Source organism: Nelusetta ayraudi, unplaced genomic scaffold (assembly GCF_046127955.1).
Source record: "Nelusetta ayraudi isolate G7.1 ecotype Tasmania unplaced genomic scaffold, CSIRO-AGI_Nayr_v1 ptg000021l, whole genome shotgun sequence".
Lineage (NCBI taxonomy): Eukaryota > Metazoa > Chordata > Actinopteri > Tetraodontiformes > Monacanthidae > Nelusetta > Nelusetta ayraudi.
In genome coordinates, this window is record NW_027466071.1 from 4,444,752 (window position 1) to 4,467,029 (window position 22,278).

Sequence of the window (22,278 nt, forward strand, 5' to 3'; positions counted from 1 at the left end):
GTTACCAGTGGAGACCAGACACAAGAGAAATGGGATGAGCGAGGTCTCACTGGTCTCATCTGGCCTCACCTTGTCTCATCTAATCTCACCTGGTCTCATCTAATCTCACCTGGTCTCAACTAATCTCACCTGGTCTCATCTAATCTCACCTGGTCTCACCTGGTCTCATTGGTCTCACCTGGCCTCACTGGCTTCGTCTGGTCTCACCAGATGTGACTGGTCTCACCTAATCTCACCTGGTCTCACCTGGTCTCACTGATCTCACCGAATCTCACCTGGTCTCACTGATCTCACCTAATCTCACCTGATCTCAGCGAATCTCACCTGGTCTCACCTGGTCTCACAACACCAGACTCCTGATGGAGCCGTCCCAGTGAAGCTGGGATTTGGGATGTCGTCCCAAATTCTCCAGAACTCCCATCAGAACACAATGGAATGTGTTCTCACTCACTCACTGACTCCCCCAGTGTCTGGTAGAGGAACTGCACTGGCCAGTTCAGGAAGGACTGCATGAAGCTACATGCTGCTAGTGGGACGTTAGCATCAAGCCACTATTTTGGTACTTTTTCATTCAATTCAGTCCAAGGATGAAGTGACGCTGTGTCGTTGGGGCATCTGAAGAGGGTCCCCATGAAAGCAGTGGAGGAGGAGGAAAAAAAAAAATCCCCTTGAAGATGGGGGGGAGTGGGGGAGGTGATGAGCGTGGGTGGGGGGGTGGGGGCAAAGGGTATTGATCGGCCTGTCCGAGGATGTGATAGTTAAACCCTGGTAGTGAGAGCAGGAGAGCCCTGGGATCCACATCTCAAAGACTTTAATCCTGAACCCTCTTACAGCCGGATTGGCCTCCACCTTCACCTCCTGCACCACCGCTGCCGCTGCTGCTGCTGGTGCCGCTGCCGCTGCTGCTGCTGCTGCCGCTGCACATCAACCATGGAAATTTCATCCTCACATTCTCACAAGCTTTACATCTCTCTCTCTCTCTCCACACACTGGTTTGACTGGTCCTGGGTTTTAAGCCCTGAGAGGCTGTGTTCCCACCAGATTTAGGAACGAGGAGAGAATTAATACTTGATCCTGGTTTTCATCATTTTCTCTAAAAGAAAAAAAGGTTCTCATTATTTGTAGTTAAAGTTTGAGAAAGCATGCAAACACTTTCAGTGAGCTCTTCTGTCAAGCAGCCAGGCGAGGAGAGGAGAGCTTTGAATGGATGGATGAATGATGGATGACTCTTATATTAAATTAACGACGAGACAAAACCATCATTGCCTGGACTATTTAAACATTTCTAATCTTCCTTTTCTCACATCTGCACCTGTCATTTCATCAGATGCAAACCTGTGTGTCTACAGAGGTCTTTTTGGAGCCTCTTGACGAGGCTTTGATGATAATCTAGACCAGGGCTGGGCCGACTGGTGGGCCACAGTGGGTTCGAAAGTGTAGAAATGTACTAAATATGTTGCTTTAATGTCAATGTAAAATGAAGCAAAGCAAAGTTGCAACCAAATCAGTGTCTTTGAAGCCCCACCAGGGTGTTTAGCTCTTAGTACCTCCTAGAACCATCCAGAACCCCCTCTAGACCACCAGGGTGTTTAGCTCTTTATTGAAATGACTGAAGACACTGCAAACATGGAGGAGATGCAGCTGTTTGATGACTGACTGACTGTTCACATAATTTCTTCAAGTTAGCTGGGCCGGATTAAAAAGCTTTAACGGGCCGCATACGGCCCCCGGGCCGTAGTTTGTCTGGTCTAGACGGCCTGCTCCGCCATCTCCAGAGCAGAGCTGAGGGGAAATTCTCACCAAAGCTGCCACCTCAGTTGACACTCAGTCACTCACTCACAGCTCACAATATGAAGAGAAGCGAGTGTGAAGTGAGTAACAAGAACATTTGTGGAGAGAAAGGAGAGGAGGAGGGGAAGAGAAGAGAGGAGTGAACGTTGATGGGAATATGTGGGAAAAGGCGGAAGAGTGCGATTGGCTCCCTATTGTTTTCTCATTAGTGAGTGTGTATGTGACTCTGGACTCAAGCTGTTCCTGTGCAAAGCAGCAGCGGCTCGGCGACAACAGAAGCTCGCTGCTTATTTTTTGCAATAACACCTCGGCAGTGAGATTTGAATATGCATGAAATGAATATCACACCTTCTCCAATGGTATTATTAGCATTTGTGCTGAAGTCAACAGGCCATCACATCCGCTGAAGTTGTGAAACTCCATACAAACCAGCATTTGTTTGATTCACTCCATTAAAAATCAGTGTTTTCTTTTGAAAGTGGAGGCCAGAAAATGTTTTGGGAGTATTGTGACGAATCCATATGTGCATAAACCATCGCGAGTCAAGGATGTGGAGGTGTCGCTTTCTCTGAGATGTCACGGCTTCCCCGCAAACATCAAATATTTGCCTGTTTGTTGTTTCATTGGCTAGCATGACGTCTTATAGCAGCATTTGGCTTCAGGTTCAGCTCAGATAGATGGATAGATGGATAGATGGATAGACAGATAGACAGATGGATAGATATGTAGATAGATAGATAGATGGATAGATGGATAGATGGATAGACCGATAGACAGATAGATAGATAGATAGATAGATAGATAGATAGATAGATGGATAGATGGATAGATAGATGGATAGACAGATAGACAGATAGATAGATGGATGGCTGGATGGATGGATGGATGGATAGATAGATGGAGTTCATATGATTCGATATAATAGCCAAGGTCATTGCATCCATGGTTCACTATGGATGATAATCCTCCTATTTAATTTATCCACTGCTGTTTACTTATCTGCATCCTTGGCTGTGTTCTGTGTGTGTGTGTGTGTGTGTGTGTGTGTGTGGGGGGGGGGCTGTGGCTCAGTTGGTAGAGGAGGCTGCCCAATGACCAAAGGGTTGGCGGTTTGAATCCCGGCTCCAACTGTCCACATGTGGAAGTGTCCTTGGGCAAGACGCTGACGTTGACCCTGAACTGTTGCCAGTGGGCAGCAGCTGCTCATTGGTGTGTGTGTGTGTGTGTGTGTGTGTGTGCGTGAATTGGTGAATGAGGGCTGATAACTTCAATAACGCTCAATTATAAATATATATATATATATATATATATATATATATATATATATATATATACATATATATATATATATACCCCCTGATTAACCAAGTCAGACCCCTGGAAGCCTCAAAGCAATGCACAGATAGTAAAGCCATATGGAATCATTATACACATTGCAGTTGTGTATAATGGCAGTGTGTGTGTTATACAGTTGTGCGATGGGGCAGTTTGTACTCACCTACAGACAGAAGGAGAAGAAGAGATCATCAGCATAGGTCAGATTGGGAGCCAATCAGGGAAACAGTGAGTTGTGGCTCAGTGATCTTGTCCCCTAAAAACAGGCCACAGTCAGTGGGACCCTGGTGAACAGCCTGCAGTTTAGCCTGACTCTACACACACACACACACACACACACACACACACACACACAGGCAGAGCAGAGGCAGAGGGGCAGCTGTGTGTTCAGATGGACCAGTGGCTCTGATCAGGCCCCACAGGTTGGTTATTTCATCCCCCTGGTTGTTGCTGTTGTGTTGTTGTTGTTGTGTATCAGGTGGTGTTGCTGCGGCGTGGCTGCCAGGACCTGAGAGAGGACGTCCGTCAGTCCATCAGTCCATCAGTCCGTCAGCCACTCAGTCAGCCAGGGGGCTCGGAGCGACGGGAGGACACATGGACTCTGACCTTCCCTCCATCCCTGTGAACACACTTCCCAATACACACACACACACACACACACACACACATATGAGCAATACACAACAGAAGAACATAAAGTTATTGTCAGTTCACTGGTGATCAAGTGCCAAACATAATGTTGCTCTGGATGTTCCAACCAGTGTAGAAAATAGAGTGGGGTCCGGGGGGGGCCGGAACCCCCTGATTAACCAAGTCAGACCCCTGGAAGCCTCAAAGCAATGCACAGATATTAAAGCCATATGGAATCAGCTGAGATGAGGACAAATCAGCGACCGCTTCATTTGCTTGACAATGAAAATGAAAAATGCTGTTGAGTTATTTTGAGCAGTGCAGGAGTTAAGTTGTTGCTGCATGTTGCTGAATTTCTTTACTGGGGTTGACTGTGACTTGTTGCTAATCTCGTCCGTCCTTCCTACACCTGACACTCGGCTGCATCATCATCATCATCATCATCATCATCATCATCATAGAGAGACAGACAGGGTTTGTGGAGTGTCTGACTGTCTGTGTGTGTAGTTTCAAAGGGCCGGAGGTGTAAAACAAGACTGTTTTCTAGGCTTGGTGAGCCGGAGAGAAGCTGATTTGATGTTCTGACTTTGCTTTGGGCAAATGATGGTGGTTATTATGCCAGTTCTTATGGCAGTTCTCACACTGCTGTAATGTTGCAGTTGTCAGACAGTGCGAAGGGATTCGCCAGAAGAAGAGCGGAGCCCATAAAACATGGCAGCTGCTGAAGGAGGTGGTGAAAGGGAAGAACATGGAGGGATGTCACCATCCGGACACTCAACATTCCTCTTTGTTCTGCACTTTAATTAGAAAGAGCTTGGCATCACACCACCGCCACCCACTGGTGCATCAGAGCGCCTGACGGAAGAACAGTGTTGTGGGGAAATGGACGTGGAGTTTTGCTTTTCATGGTTTAGCAGTGTCATTAAGAATCTCTTCTTCAGTGAAGCTGCTGCTGGTAAACACTGTGTAGCCACTGGGTAGATCATCATAATATGAGCAGTGCTCACTGTTTTTCTTTTATGCTTCTTCAGGAGGTTGCAGAGAAGCTCTTTGCACCAGGAGCTCCTCAGCTGGCTTTCCAAACGAAGCCGCTGTCAGATGAGTGATTCTGTTCTCATCAGTCAGTTCAGCAGCTAGCATAGTTAGCTGTGCAATAGCAATACGAGGATGAGAACATGTTCATCTGTTGAGCTGAATTTACTTCATTTAATTAATTCATGAGAGCAGAAACCCTGGAAGTTAATGAGCAACAATGTGTGTGTGTGTGTGTGTGTGTGTGTGTGTGTGTATGTGTGTGTGTGTGTGTGCTACATGCACAGCCAAAAACAGCCCCCCCACCACCTTCCCTTTGCTCAGCACTCAGCTCAGCCTCTTAATAAAACATCATTTGAAGAGTGAATGGATCAATTATCCAGTTTATTCAGCATCTTTGGCAGCAGCCACAATGTTGACGCTGCTGCCAACAAAAACAACACACAAGGAAAAAAACTGTTGATGCCCCCCCCCCGCCCATAAAAGCCTGAAAGGGGGTTGCTGGTGCCATTCCCTCCCAAATGATTTGTAATGATCTGCTCTGGAAGGCAGCCGGGACTCCGTGTCGCTGGCACTGGCCTTCAAAGCTCTTCACCAGCAACTTCCTCCCAGTGGCTCCTCACTGGAACCAGCTCAACGGCTCAGTGGCTAAGTGGCTAAGTGGCTAAATGGCTATTAGGTTGCGGCTGCTGCTGCCAACACTCTCCATAATCACCAGGAGGAGGTGCTGCGTTGGATCTGGTCTTAGTGGGCCAGCTGTGTGTATTTGCTTTGGCAAGTCTGTCACTGTGTGTGTGTGTGTGTGTGAGCTGATAGGAGTGAGAGATATCAGGGTGATCTTTAAGACATTTCAGTGGCCATTTGTGACGACAATAATGTTGTGTATATTATTTTTAGCTTTTTGGAAAAATAAGAGACCCCCTTAAATTCACCTGAGAGGCTCTCAGGGGGTCTCATGGGTTAATGGGGGGTGGGAGGGGTGATTAGAATGTACATAAATACACATTACAGAATGACTTCAAAATGTTCCATTCTTGTGTTATTCCAACAACGTTTGAACAACCTCTTCATTTCTTGCAGTTTCCCTGCTGGAAACTTTGTGATTGGCTGAGGGCGCTGCTGCAGATCTTATTTTGAAAGGCTCCTGCGTGGAGGATAAATGTGCACTTTGACAAGGAGGGAATTCTGGGCCGCGGCAGCTAATCCACCACCTTGTTAACCTGGGCTGCACCGCAGGGCTGGGAGTCATCCTGCTCCACGGAGCAAATCAAAGACAGCTAATTAAAATCATAATAGCGGCGGTTAAGATGATTATCATCACCGGGGCTCCCGATAAGGAAGCTCGCAGCACATTTCAACACCTTGAAATATTTATGGAATACGATTAGTCGGTGGGGCCGGAGCATGTTTAAAAGGTTTAAGGATGAGTCGCAGATGAAGCGATGGAGAAATAAGCATCTTAACACGCTGAGGAAATTGGGATCAAATGATGTAGGGAGAGGAGAGAGAGAGAGAGTGAGAGAGAAAGAAAGAGAGAGACAGAGAGAGAGAAAGAGAGAGACAGACAGAGAGAGCGAGAGAAAGAGAGAGACAGAGAGAGAGAAAGAGAAGAGAGAGAGAAAGAGAGAGACAGAAAGAGAGAGACAGCGAGAAAGAGGGAGAGAGAGAAAGAGAGAGAGAGACAGAGAGAGACAGAGAGAAGAAAGAGGGAGAGAGAGAGAAAGAGAGAGAAAGAGAGAGGGAGAGAGAGAGACAGAGAGAGCGAGAGAGAGAGAGAAGAGAGAGAGAAAGAGAGAGAGAGAGAAAGAGAGAAAGACAGAGAGAGGGAGGTGTGTGTGGTTTGTGTAGGTGTGTGTGCGTGGTGTGTGGATCAGATGGAAACGTGGAAAAAGGCAAACACCAGAATTCAATGAACAAGACAAAAGCAGTGGAATGCAGAGAGTCCAGTGAGTGAGTGACAGCTGCTGCAGCTGCTGCTGTTGGTGTCTCATTGCTTCCTCTCAGCTCAGCCAATGAAATTCAAATGTACAACACGGAATCAAGACTTTGCAGTGTGAGTCTGTGTGTGTGTGTGTGTGCGAGTGATGCTGGCCTGTCAGTGGAGATGCATGGTGGTCTGTGCGCCTCTCATTAACAATGTGAACAGGGTTAGCATCCCGTGGCTAGCAGCCTGGCGCTAGCTGCCAGCTCTGCTGTCAGCCAGCCAGCTGTTTAGTCCTGACCTGAGTGATGGCCACTGCCACCCACCGCCGGGCATTGTGGGATACAGTCCAGAGCTAATGTGGTTCAGCTGAAAAAATACCTGTTGTTGCTATTGTTGTTGTTGTTGTTGTTGTTGTTGTTGTTGTTGTTGTTGTTGTTGTTGATGATGATTCTTTCCATTGATGAAGACTTTAGAATGCAATCAAACATCAGAGAGCTGATGGCCTGTTGATAGAAGAGTGAAGGACCCAGTCATGTGACTGTTGAGGACATCATCTTTACCTTCACTGCAGCCTGTCCTGGAGTATGTAGTGCATGTATTTATATACACGCACACATGTGAGTGATGGTTTGAAAGGCAGTGCTGCTCCACCTGGTGCCTCCATGAGGGTGCTGAGATGTTCCAGTGTGATTCTCTGCAGTGTCATATTGAGGATGATATGAGTTGTATTCATTCAGGGTGGACTAAATGTGACTGAGCCACTGAAGGTTTGGGAGTGAAATGCACAGCGCCCCCCACTGGTTCACTGCTTCCATGGCCTCCCATTCCCAGCAGCAGCAGATGATCTCCCCAAGTGCTTTTGCTGAATGTGTTTATGGTTATGGATGTTGCTTTATGGTCAAGGCTAGCAGGGCTAGCCACATGTCACCTCACTCTTTATTCTCCTCTTATTTATTTTATTTTCTTTTTATGGCTGAAGCAGAATGACAATGAAAATTCACTGTGCGTTATTATGACTGACTTTCAGGTGGAGCTTTTATTTATTTTTCCATCTCATCTGGCGCTGGAGGCCGTGGAGCCGTTAGCATGCTGATGAACCTTCACATGGTCCTAATGCTCCAGTTGAACACCTGCCATCAGTTCTGCTGCCGCTGAGGAGTTTCACTGTAGACTCTCTCTGGAATGTCACCCACACTGCAGCTCTGCCTGGGCTCTTCATCACTGAGGAAGCACTTTCAGGGACATTACAGTCCAAATCAAGATGTTAGCTAATTACAGCTCGGCGTCATATCAACAACAGCTTTGATGACAGCCAGTTATTGATGTTCAGAGAGAACGTCTGCAACGCACACAAGCAAAGCAGGTCAGTGTAACACAAAAAACAAACGGCTTCACAACACAAACCTTTGGAATGTACAGGTTGTTTATGGATTGATGTATTGGTGAAGCAAAGAAACAACACAACAACACAACACAACTGCATTGAAACAGTAGACATACGATCATCAATAGTGAAGCAACAGCATGGGTGTGTATGGTGCATGTTGCCATATTTGAATATGGGGGAGGGTCCATGTTCTCTGGCTGACATAGAGTGACATAGAGAGTGAATGACTGGCAGAGGAAAGAGAGAAAACACACAAAACAACTCAACAACACAAAAATAAATACAAAATACATTTGAAGCATTAGGACTGTAGTTATAAGGAGGTCATATTTATTATTATTATTATTATTATTATTATTATTATTATTATTATTATTATTATTATCATGACATGGAAGTAGTTTCTATTGCCCTCATTGGCTGTCAGTGTGTCAAAGTGTTGTCATTAATGACGGCAGCTGCAGCTCAGGAGTCCCAGTGTGACTCCCGCAACCTTTCAACAACCCCGCCCACCCTGCACACACACACACACACACACACACACACACACACACACACACACACACACACACACACACACCATCCTGCATCAGACTGATGTTGAGAGAAATCATCTTTATTGTCAGTCAAATATCATATTCACTTTGTTCACCCACACTGCCAACACTGCGGTGTGTGTGTGTGTGTGTGTGTGTGTGACAGGGGATATTTTTACACCTCTCCCTTACAGTATCTTCACCACCGTAGCTCTGCTCTCGTGGTGGAGTTTCTAAATAGTCCCTCAGTGCACTGAGACCTGCGGGAGCTCCCGGTGCAGTGAGAGGCTGGGACGGCCACACACACACACAGTTTCACTGCAGTACAAACACAACTTTAACACAATACTGTCACGTACATGCATGTACGACTGGTATCAGCGTGGTGGCATCTGCACGTAGTTGGCAAACAGGTCGGGACTCCAGAAAAATCTATTACATTGAAATGCAAAATGAAAACTCTCGGTACTCTATAGCGCTATCTACAGGCTAAAAAAAATACTGTCTCAGACTAGAATGGCCCTAGTGGCCACAAGGAAGGTCGTAGAGACTTACATATATATATATATATATATATATATATATATATATATATACATATACATATGTGCATATGTATATATACAGTATGTGTGTGTGTGTGTGATGCCAATGAGTGAGTGAGTGCTGTGTTGTGACTGGCAGGCTGCCAGTTGGACCCTCACTGGTTCCAGTTGCAGGAAGTGCAGATGCAGTGGAGCCACGATGCTGCTGCCGCTGCTGCCGCTGCTGCTGCCACTGCCGCTGCCGCTGCCGCTGCCGCCGCCGCTGCTCCTTGTTTGTGGAAAACTGAGGATCAAAAATCCTTGGGGGTGACGAGATAGAAGAAAACACCGGGCGCTGCAATCAGTTGGCTGTCTGGTGACCCCCGCCCCACCCCTCCTCCCTCCCTGACCCCCCCCGACACCAGCGCCGATAACCCACAGCCAATCAGCAGGCGGCGCGGCGACGGCAGCTTGCAGGCTGCAGCAAATTGAAACTTTTTGAGCATCTTTTCTTATCTGCACTTTGTTATCCAGAGGGAGAGATAAGAGCTCATGCTTAGAAGGAGTGATTATCCCCAGGAAATAAACAAATATGTACAGCCATGTCTATCACCCCCCTCCCCCCACCCCCCCACCCCCCCGACACCCCCCTCTCTGGGAAATAAACAGCAGGTGTGTGATTGGATTAGTTTGACGCCATCACAAACTTTAAATTGAACGCTGCTGTTTGAGACGGCAGCTCTTTGCAGTGATGTTCCTTCTCCACCGGGCCGCAGCAGCGTCGGCGCAGTGTTCTGTCGCACAATGACTGCAAATGGTGGCGAGTGTTTTACAATCACACACAATCACAACGTGTTGGGTTCAGTTGAGGTGTTGAACACCGCGAGCTGAGGATGGCGGTCCTGCTGCGGGCCGGGCGTAGGCCCAGGTCTGCTGCAGAAGCTGCTGGTGTCCCACGGTGAAGACATCGCTCAGGCTGGAAGCACACAGACGTTAAATATCTGGTTTGATTTTGTTTCCATTTACACCTACAGATATTTTACTTGTATTTTTTTTTTTTTATTGCCTGTCTCTTGAATGAATATAATTCTCCGTCTTCTCCATGTTTTTGCTGCTGCGATGTAAAAATCAAAGACTCGCTGCCAAGGTGTTTTCAAAGCTTCCAGCCGGGACGGAGACGATGGATGAGCTTCATCACAACTGAGGAGAACCTGATAAAGTGGCCTCCTCCTCCTCCTCCCTCCTCCTCCTCCTCCTCCTCTTCCTCCTCCCTCCTCCTCCTCCTCCTCCTCCTCCTCTTCCTCCTCCTCCCTCTGAGGGACCTGTCAACTACTGTCTTTGATACTTCTTCTTCTTCCTCTTCAAGTAGCCCCACCCCCTCCCCCCACCCCCTCTACTCTTCCCTCTGTCTTCCCACTCCTCCTCCTCCTCTTCCTCTTCTTCACCTTCAAGCTTCTTGCTGTCATCCGTCCCTCTGGTCCCTCATCATCAGCAGAGCTCATCAGCTCCTCACAGCTCCCATCATGACAGTGGGGAGTTGGGGGGGGGGGGGGGGGGGCGTTGCAAGCGCCCTGTTTATGCATCCCGCCCCCCCACCCCCACCCCTTGCCCCCCTCCTTGTTTTGAAGTGACAGGCCGCTGGATAGATCTGCAATATTAAAGAGAGGCCTTATGAATTTTTGACGGCTAATTAGCAGCGGCGCCGCCGCTAACGTAACATATCACCGCTCCGCCGGGGCCCCTCCCCCCCCCCAGCAGGGCCCCTCTGAAGTGCAGCATGGTGGTGGTGGTATTTGGCTGTAATGCTGGCAGTAATCACAGTGCTAAGGCTAATGGATTGCCCTCCACAGCCCTGCTGCAGTGCCACACTGGGCCCCTGGCGTCACTTCCAGGCCCCTGATTGGCTCACAGCCAAATGTTAACGAGCGCAGAGCGACCAGTCGGACGCTGAAGCGCCGGAGACAAAAGGAAAACAATGATTCTGGAAATATATTGAAAAACACAAAAAAACCCAAGTGGAACCAGCTCACTTCTGATTGGTCGTGGACTAAAAGTCACAGTGAACAACGGTGGTGTCAAACTCTGGCCCGCGGGCCAAATCTGCCCAATCACAACGTTGATTGAAGGATATTATCATCATGACTTCATTGACTTATTGTTGTTTTCTTATTTTATTTCAACTCTGGTGTCATTCATAATAATAATGATGTATTTTTTTTTCTCATTCTCTTTCTTTCAACAGTGTGTTAATCACTGTATTAATGGCAGCAGTTCCAGTACACACACACACACACACACACACACACACACACACACACACACACACACACACACACACACTGTGATGTCCAATCAGCAGCAGCTTCCTGACTGCTCACCTCATCTACCACTCTAACACAACATTCCTTCTTTTCTCTTTTTTGTTATGATTCTCTCTCTCTCTCTCTCTCTCTCTCTCTCTCTCTCTCTCTCTCTCTCCCCCTGCCCCCCCCCCCTCTTTCAATTAGAGTCAATTGACCTGACAGAATTGCTGCCGGCAATTAAGTGATTTTGTGTAAATGGTCTTTGGGCTAATTTGCCTCTCGGCTTGTCAGCTGGATTACCCCCCCCCCCCCCATTCCCCCTCCCTCCGCACAGACACATAATAGCAGATCATTTTAAAAATCTTCACCCTCCACTTCCTTCTCAATAAATCGCAATTACAGGAAGTTGTTAGAGCTGCCGCTGCTGCTGCTGCTGCTACTTCTGCTGCTGCTGCTGCTGCTGCTACTTCTGCTGCTGCTGCTGCCGCTGCTGCTACTGCTACTGCTGCTACTGCCGCTGCTGCTACTGCTGCTTCTTGACTTAAGAGATCATGACTGGTGTAAAAACTTTTTCACATTTTCCTTCAGGACCTGCAGTGTCATGGTGTCTTGGATGATGGGGGGGGGGGGCAATACTTAACCCCCCCACCCAAGCGTCTTGTCTTGTCAACAACACACCACTGCTACGCTTCCTGTCTCCTCGTAAAATATGCAAATGAGCTCCAAATAAACCATGAACACGCCCCCTTGCCTCCCATCAGTTGGGTCACACACACACACACACACACACACACACACAGCGACAGGAATCATGGCTGCATGTCGCTGCAGAGGAGCATCTGTTTTCTTTCTACAACACTCCACTGATCTCACGCGCGCGCGCACACACACACACACACACACACACACACACACACACACACACACACACCACCTCATCAGAATGCACAACAAATATCAGGGGACACGTTCAAATTCCTCTTATTCTGCTTATTTTTTTGCCGTCCCTCCTCCCGTCCTGCACACACACACACACACCATACACACACACACACACACACACACACACACACACACACACACACACACACGCATGCATGACTACAACAAAACGACATGTTAGTGTTGGACATCATACACTTGAACTGATGCATTTCTGTGCAGTGTGTTCAGTTTTTACCAAATGTAAAAATCATAAATCAAGACAACTTTGTGATGACTTTCTCCACCAAACACACACACACACACACACACACACACTAGTTGAGGATGTCCTCCCTGGGCCGTTGCCATCATCTGGCTGCTGACTAGCGCTGGGTGCTAATGGCAGCGCCCGCTGTGCTTAACACACTCTGAAATGAATAAAGTCAGCGAGTGACGCCTCCGCCGCCACTGCAAGCAGGAGCGCAGTGAATCCACTGTGGATCCACTGATGATGATGATGGCGTTATAAATGAGCGCAATATCATTTTAATCTCTGGCTGCTTTACCTAAATCACTGTGATGAGGCTGAAGCCACGGAGCTGCAGCGAGGCTCCGCCTTGCCGCTGCCGAGAAAGACAAATGATTGCGGTACTATGGCCCCCCCCCCGCTGTGTGTGTGTGTGTGTGTGTGTGTGTGTGTGTGTGTGTGTGTGTGTGTGTGTCACACAGTGATTCCTCAAAGCGGCCCCATCATTTTGTTGTTCTTGCCCCAGATTTAAACATTTTATTTTCTTTCTGTGGATACGAGTGCAAACACACGCACGCACACACACACAGACACACGCACAAACACACACACACACACACACACACACACACACACACACACACTCGGGGGTGGCAGGGGAGAGGGCTACATGCGTTGGGTTGGATCAACAAATCAATAATTCAGCGCCGTGTGACAGCAGATGTTTGCCAGGCCGATGATTCAGCAGCGGCTGCAAAACTTTTGATCAGGAATTCAGAAACAGCCCAGTGTGGCCCACACACACCACTGGATCACTGTCTGTCTGTCTGTCTGTCTGTCTGTCTGCACCCCCCCCCCCCCGCTTTCTTATCCAGGATATTTCTGAGCCCCCAACGTTCCAGCACAGCAGAGACTGAACTCCTTCTTCTTCCTCCGCTCTGATAATAATAGAAGCAGTCACGGGCGCAAACTACGGCCCGGGGGCCCTTACGCGGTCCGTTAAAGCTATTTAACTCTCTTGTTATTGCACTAATATTACATAGGCGGCCTAGACATATATATTTATTGACCTCACGGCGGCTGGATGGTCAAAGTGTGTGCGGTGAGTGAGAGTCTTTCAGCCTCTTTTCCAGGACTAAACCTCAACTTTCACTGCCGGCTGGTTGCTGAACTTCACTGCGTCTTTATGACCTGAAGGAAAAGGAAAAAAGGAAGGGAAAAAAACAAACAGATTTGTTTTTTTTCAAGTGTTATAAGAACTCTTTGAAAAAAAATGAAATGAAGAAATTGAACCTTTAACTATTTTACAGTTGCACAAAAAACATGGAAGCCATTGACTTCAATCTGGTCACCAAACTACAAGAAATGATATTAATAGTCAGTACGTCATAAAGGAGGCGGATTTCATCCATTTTTCACAGTTTTTAAGAGCATATATATATATATATATATATATATATATATATATATATGTATATTCTCCCTCCTCCTCCTCCTCCTCCTCCTCCTCACTCCTCCCCCTCCTTCACCCAGACACCTTCTTCATACACGAGTGAACCATTCATATTCCATCTGCTGCGGCTCTCACTCACTGAGGGGAAGCTGTCAATCAAGAGATGGGGGGTGGGAGGGGGCTGGACAAAGAGGGAGGAGTTGAGGTGGTAACAGTGGAGAGGAGGAGAAGAAGAAGGAGAAGATTTATGAAAGTGCAGAGACCAATCAGAGGAGCCGATCACGCTACAGTGTCCCGCCCCCTCGTCGCTGCCAGAGAGGAGGAGGAGGAGGAGGAGGAGGAGGAGAAGATGAAGACAGAGGGAGACGGCAGAGAGTGAGGAAGGAGAGGAGTTCGAAAGAAACCACAGGGAATCCAGGAAAAGTCGGAGAAAACTGAGAAGATGATTGATGGAAAAAATGAAGTTGAAGTGAAAATGGACGTAAAAGACGACACATTCCAGAACAACTCCAAAACATTGCTGTAGAATAGAATAGAATAGAATAGAAGACCCTTCTTAATCCCACACTGGGGAAATTTGCATCATGACAGCAACTGAAGTGGTTGTCAGAATAATGTTTCTCTTCACTGAAGATCTTTGGCTGATCAGAGAATCACTCACACTTTTCTTTGCTTGGTTTCACCACTGGCACAGTGTGAGTGAGAGATGAGTGAAGGGGGGTGGAGGAGGATGGAGAGATGGAGGGACGGAGGGAGCGAAGAAGGGCTCTGATTGGCTGCCAGGCTGCATGGAGACGACACATCTGTGGCTGTATTAGCTTTCAACCGTGTGGAGCTGCTGGGAGCTAAAGTCGTCCCCAAGCTGAGAGTAGCAGCAGAATGTCCTGAGAGCCCAGAACCTCCTGCTTCTCCACAGCTGAGAGCCCAGAACCTCCTGAGAGCCCAGAACCTCCTGCTTCTCCACAGCTGAGAGCCCAGAACCTCCTGAGAGCCCAGAACCTCCTGCATCTACACAGCTGAGAGCCCAGAACCTCCTGAGAGCCCAGAACCTCCTGCTTCTCCACAGCTGATAGCCCAGAACCTCTTGAGAGCCCAGAACCTCCTGCATCTACACAGCTGACAGCCCAGAACTTCCTGCTTCTCCACAGCTGAGAGCCCAGAACCTCCAGAGAGCCCAGAACCTCCTTTGTCAATGCAACAAACAACACTTATCAGACAGCAAAACTACTTCAATACTTCAGAATACAATAACTACACTGCAGTAAACATCTTCCAGCACAGTGAAGTGGTGCACTGAGCAGCTTCTTCTCAACCGTGGACACACATTTCAATTTGAGCCACAATTAAGAGCCAATTGGAGCCGGTCCCCTGGTCCACTGAGCAGGTCCTGATTGGCCACTGCACTGAGTCCCAGTCTCACGTCTCTAATGTCATTATGGTCACTGTGTCCAGCAGGGACCTGCAGGAGCCTCAGGGCCGCCTGGCTCAAATCAATAGAGCCCCTCGGTTCCTCAGAGGTTCCTCTCTCTGGCCACCTCCTCACCGTCCTGAGGGTTGGAGCCAAACTGACCCTGGAGCCCCGCTGGGGTCCGAGGGCCCCTAGTGGCCCCCCGGGGGAGGGACCACGGAGCTCTCAGCAGCAGCTGAGCTCCAGCTGCTGCTGCTGCTGGCTTTCTGGATGGAGTTGCGTTTTCCAATTGTTGTTGTTGTTGTTGTGTTGCTGAGCCCCCCCCCCCCCCCAACCCCCCCCCCCCCCCCCCACACACACACACACACACACACACACACACACACACACACCCCACCCCCCGGCTCCTTGCGGCCTGCAGAGCACAAAGAAGCCCCATGAATTAATGAGGATGCGGAGGTAATTAATTGTAGTGATGATGATGATGATGACGATGATGATGATGATGATGATGATGATGGAGACGCTGGATCACTGGGAGGGTTTCAGAGGGGTGGGGGTGGGGGGGTCCACAGCCCACTCCTGCTATTATCCCCCCCCCCTCTCCCTCCCCCAGAGGCTCCAAGGCTCCACACATACACACACACACACACACACACACACACACACACACAGGCTTGATTGGCCTGCTGGGCAAATGTTGGACCAGGGGAGGGGCCGGGGGAGGGGGAGGTTGGCACCGGGGGGGTGGAGGGGACTCAGGCCTCACCTGTGGCCCCCCCGGACCCCTCCCTCCCCCCCTCCCCTGGCAGCCGGGTCATGCCGCCAGGTCCAAACACCCCCCACCTGGGAGGAGGGAAGGAAAACAACACCGAGGAGGAGGAGGAGGAGGTGGAGGAGGAGGACAGGATGGAGGATGGAGGACTGGGGGGTTGGGGTGCTGGGTGGGGCAGGGGGAGGCAGGGGGAGGCAGGGGGAGGCAGGGGGGAGGCAGGGAACTCACTGTAGGGCCACTTCCAGGGATTATGGAGCCACGCTGCTCCGCCAGGGTGCAGCCTTGATGGACGTCCTGCTGGTCAGGAGCTTTTGCCATTTGACTCCATGTGATGCTGGAGGACCAACCACCACGCTGCCCAGGAAGCCAACAGCTGGAGGAGGACTAGGAGGAGGAGGAGGAGGAGGAGGAGGACAGCACTTCCAGAGTTCTCACTGATGCCACTGTTTGGAAACTCACAGAGGATAAAAAAAAACACTAATGTGGAGCATTTAAAGTCCCAGGGTTGAAAAAGTGGATTTGATTGTGATTTTATATTGGTTAAAGCTTAATGTGCTGCCCATGAATACATTGATAATAGTCTACACTGGCAGTACAATAACAGTCATGTGGTTTCACCCCCTTAGATTGGTTCTCGTGTATATATGGGAATCTCCACAGATCAGGGTCCCAGTGCTACCAGTTAGCTGCCATCTTGCACCAGCATATTTCTAAGGAAGCCTGGTGTGGACAATCCAGCTGCCTGACAGCAGAGCGTTTTGTATTTAGGCTGAACACTCGGGGGCGCCCTCAAAGAAACCAACCAAGAAGAAGAAGAAGAAGGTGGAGCAGTTCACTGGCAAGCTCAGGAGAGGGAGGGAGTGAAAGACTACTGCAATCTAAACTGTAACCACTAGGTGTCGCTGTTTCTTCTTCAAAATCTCCAAGTATGGCACAGCGGACCTTCAGGAAGACAGAAAAAGGTTGTAAAACAATTTTGAAGGCCTGGGGATAAACACAGCGAGTCTCACATCCGAGGAAATCAAACCGGCAACTGTGTCATTAAGCATCAGGGCGTTGAGATACAAGCCGCTGATAGTGTATCAGCAGAGCATCACATGCTGTGTTGGTTCTTGTCAGGCTCCTCAATCTGGGTTCAGGTCGTAAAGATCTGGCTGAAAGCAGCTTTATGGACACGCAGAGCCGTTAAAATGGTCATTAAAATTCTCAGCAGATTCTGTGGATGAGCTGTAAAAGTCTGTAATATCCCATCGGTGGCGCTGCTGCGGCTTATTAGCGCTCAAAGATAATCTGGGGGCTGATTTGAGATTTTAATCTGTTTAAACCAGGAGTCAAACTCAAACAGTCAGCGGGGCCAAAATGTTCAAATGGGAGCCGTTTTTTTCCTCCAGGAGCCGAACATGGAAACAGGTCGATGATCCACATCCCGTGGCTGAGGAGGAGATTTAGAACCAGTCTTAGTTTAGACCAGGGGTCAACAACGTGGTGCCCGCTGGCACCAGGTGGCCCCCAAGGACCTCATGAGGAGCCCGCAGACGCAGTTCGTCTAAAATTCAATTTTATCCAACCTTGCTAAGTCATTTTTGATCATTATTGAGAACTCATGAGCTCGATAAGTGTCTTCACATAGAAGAGTATCATTAATGATAATATGTAACTCAGAGAGTTTGTTAGTTACGGAGAATCTAGCAAACTGGTAGCCCTTCACACGGCTCAGGACCCATGAAGTAGCTCTCAGTGGCCAACAGGTCGCTGATCCCTGGTTTAGACTGTGGGCCACAGAGAAACGTCAGAAAATGAAAGAAAGGAGATAAAGCGAATAATAAATATCTTCATATATGAAGTGAAAATCTTTAGCTGACTGCTGCCTTTTGTTTGTTTTGCAATTGTTGTTTTTATCTTGGTATGAAGTTGTGTTGTGGCTGTTTGATTTGGTATTTTATATATTTATTATTTTATATATTTATTTTTACAGCACCATGTTCAATGTTGAGTGTATAAATAATACACATTAATAATGTTGATGTCATGTCATTCATTTTAGCATCACATCATTTGGTTCCTAAAACAATAAAAGCAACAAAACTCCAAGGAGCCGTTTAAGAACCACCGACTCTTTTCACTGCTGCCTATCTAAAGAAAAGTTTGGCCACATTGGCTGCTATGGAAAGTGTTGATGTTGGTTGAGAGTGAGACTCCATGATGGTGCAAAGAAGAACCTGAGTGAGCAGATGGAGGAGATGATGAAGCTCCGAGGGGCCCAGACCTCCAGGAGCTCCTGGAGCAGCTCCACCATTAGATCTGCTCCAGCAAGTTCACCCAGGAGAGCTGCACACACACACACACACACACACACACACACACACACACACACACACACACACACACACACGCACACACACACACACACACACAGGTTGTGTTTATTTGTTATCAGCTCCTCCAGCAGTAATGAGACAGCTCTTAACTCTGCTGCTGTGCCATGTTCTCAGCCCCCCAGAGGCAGCAGGACAAGTTCCTCTTACCTCCTGCCCCCCCACCCCCTCCCCCTCCCCAAACTGCCCCCCACCCCAAGCCAAACACGTGTCCTCCTGGAGGCTTCTGGGAATTGGATGCTGCTCCGAGGCAGCAGGTAAAATGTTTTGTTCGGCCGTGTTGCCGACGCTGCTGCCCCCCCCCCCCACACACACACACACACACACACACTTCATCCATCTGCCTACAACCCTGCCCCCCCACCACCCTTCATCTCCCATGATGCCGTTTGCCATCGGTGACCCTGAAGTTTGTTATGTAAACAGAAAAGCTGGGCCTAATTAACAAGGAGGAGGAGGAGGAGGAGGAGGAGTGTTGTCTTGGGAACAGAGGGGGGAGGGGTGGGGGGACAGGTGCCCCCCCACCCTCTCCCCCGACTGTCTGCTACACATTATTTAATTTAACTACATAATTTACAGTATATCTATATATATATATAGATAGATAGATAATAAAAGGGAGTGTATGAACATAGAAGCATCACTGCTGGGGGGGGGGGGGGGGGGGGCAGCGAGTCTGTGATGAAACTAGGTGGGGCGGGGGGAGGGGGGGGGGAGACTTTGGAAAAACAAAGAAAAACAGACAATGTCTTCAGTCGCACACCGGTATAGAAATCCACTGGTAGAATAGAATAGAATAGAATAGAATAGAATGGAATGGAATGGAATGGACTGGAATGGAGTGGAAGGCCTTCATTGAAATTTGCATCATTACAGTAGAAATGGCAAAGTGCAAAAAAGATGGAAAATTATATTGATTAAAAAGAAATAAGGCGATAATAAAAATACTCATGAAATATTTGTAGGATATAAAAGGGAAAATAAAGCAGATATTTACATCTTATGAACGTGTGTTTGATTACTGTGTGTGTGTGTGTGTGTAAAAGAACAGGTGTGCTGGAGGCACCCTCCTGAGACACCCCCCCACCTCCCCATCCCACTCCCCCCCTGGGTGTTATGAGGGAGGTTTACAGGATGGAGAGAGAGAGGGAGAGAGAGAGGTGGGGCGAGCGAGCTGAGCTCATTAGAGCCAGTTTGCTGGTGCTAAGTCATGGTCCCCTCGGGAGACCAGTAATCATCGTACTGGGACCAGCACTCAGTCAGAGACCAGCAGGAAGGAAGGAGAGAGGGGGAGAGAGAGAGAGAGAGAGAGAGAGAGAGAGTGAGAGAGAGAGAGAGAGAGAGAGTCCAACCCTCATCACCATCAACATTAACCCACAATGCTTTGTGTGTTTGTTCCTACTGTCCAGTAGGAAAAAACAACAAACACGTTCAGTTTCACTGCAGTTCAAGACTGAACACAGCCGGTGACCTTGAGATGACATTCAACTTGACCCCAGCTCAGTTGACCGGTGTTGCTGAAGTACAGCTGAGAGAGGCCCCACAGCTTCCTATCCCATGATGCAGTGCGGTACTGGGTGGAGCCTGGAGGGGTGAGTTGTGTGTTTGGACAGTATTGGGGATCGTCCCAAAGTAGGGCACTACTACACTACACTAGTAATACTAGTACTACTAGTACTACAAAGTACTAGTAGTTGGATATTATTGACACTATGTTTAGCTTTGACTGTCTTACATTAAAACGGTTGCTGTGAAATAACTGTAATTTTGGGGGGAGTCTTGAGGAAATATTGAAATATTACTTTTGAATTTGGTTTAATTTTGCAAATTTCTCTGACTCCTGAATGGATAAAAGGTGTTTGTGTTGACTTTGTCCTGCGTGGGCTTTTTGTCTGACTTTCAAAGGACAGAAGTTGGCTTAGAGGGTGGAGGTGAGGAATCAATACGGCATGATTTATTGATCAGTAAAAATGATAGCGCTCATTAGCCCCCCAAAGGGACCTCAGCATTTAGCAGATGACAAAATGTCACTGCCCCCCCCCACCCCCCACCCCACCTGGACATCCTGCCAAAAAAATTATCCTGGCCTCCGCCGAGCGCTGCTCTCATCCCTCTTGTTTTCTCTCACTCATTATTTCTGGTCTACTTTACACGACACAAACATTTGAATGTTCAAGTCAAAATATTCACTGTGAGGCACCAATGGATGAAGTATTGCACTCGTGTATTCCAACGGCCACGTCTGGAGCAGTCGTTTCTTTCCACCGCCTCCTCACTGTCTAACCGGACAGTTCCTCCAGTCCAGCTGTGAGAGTGTCATTGGCTGAAGAGGGGGGGTGGGGTGGGGGGGGGGGGTGAGGGGCCCCAGCAGAGTCACTGGTCACTTCATCATCCAGTGGTGGAGCACTCATGATGATGTATGAGAGCTGGCAGGAAGCTCCACTCCGGCCAAAGCAGCAGCCAGCCAGCTCATCAATAGAGGGTTGGGGGGGGGGGGGGGGGGGGGTCGCTGCTGCTAACACAGGTGGTTTGAACTGGCTTTTCTACTGTTGAACTCTAATAGTAAAGTAGGACCGTTTGCAGTGGTATTATTCAATAGTTGTTAAATAAGAAATTTCATCACTGCAAAACAACATCACATGACTTTCAGTCCAAGGTCAATGTTTTCCCCACCAGCCAATTAAAGTTCACAAAATAATAATCAAAGTTGTGTTTTTAAATCCGATTTCAAATCCCGCTCAGCATTTTATGAAAATGTGCTACCGCATCCTCATGACCTTCAGAAAGCCTTGACCATCTTCACTACCAAACTCCACGATGAAGATTCATATTTCAATATTACTGGTCTGCTTCTTCTCTACTGCTGACAAACTGGTTATTATGGCTGCTGCTGCTCCGGGTCAAAGACTGGAGAAGTTCGTAGCAAGTGCAGTGCTGGGGGACACAGCCAGGTGGCGTCTCCCTCAATGAGAAGAGCAATATGTAATAAATAATAAATGGATAAATATGAAACAACTATAAAAAGAGAAAAACACACTTTGGAGAATTTATGAACATTAAAACGAGGAGGAAAAGATTTTCTCAGGAAATCACGAGAGTATCACATTGCTGGGAGGTGTGAAAGAGACAGTAGAAGGAGAGGAGTGAATGTTGACCAAGTGGTCAACAGATGGCGTGCTGAGGGCTCGATGCTGCCTCCACATGGTGAGAATGGCTCCACACTAACAGACACCTGCTCACTGCACTGAGACAAACACACAAGCTACTGTCAAGTTGCCACTGCCTTGAAACTGTGCCAGTGGCTGCTTTACTTCAACTTAGTTTGGTTTGGCATTTAGGCTGAACACTAGGGGGCGTCTTCGAATAAACCAACCAAGAAGAAGAAGAAGGTGGACCAGTGTTCCAGGTTTGGTTGCACAGGTCCACCGTAGTTAACGAAAGAGCGCTGCAATCTGAAATGTAACCACTAGATGTCACTGTTTCTTCTTCAAACTCTCCAAATATGACACAGTGAACCTTCAAAAAGAAGTGGCCCATGATGAAAGGCAATGTTCTGATTGGTGTGGACCATCCAGGACGGGAACAGAAGGACAGCCAATAGAGAGACAGGAATCAGCTGGTGTTTGGCACAGTT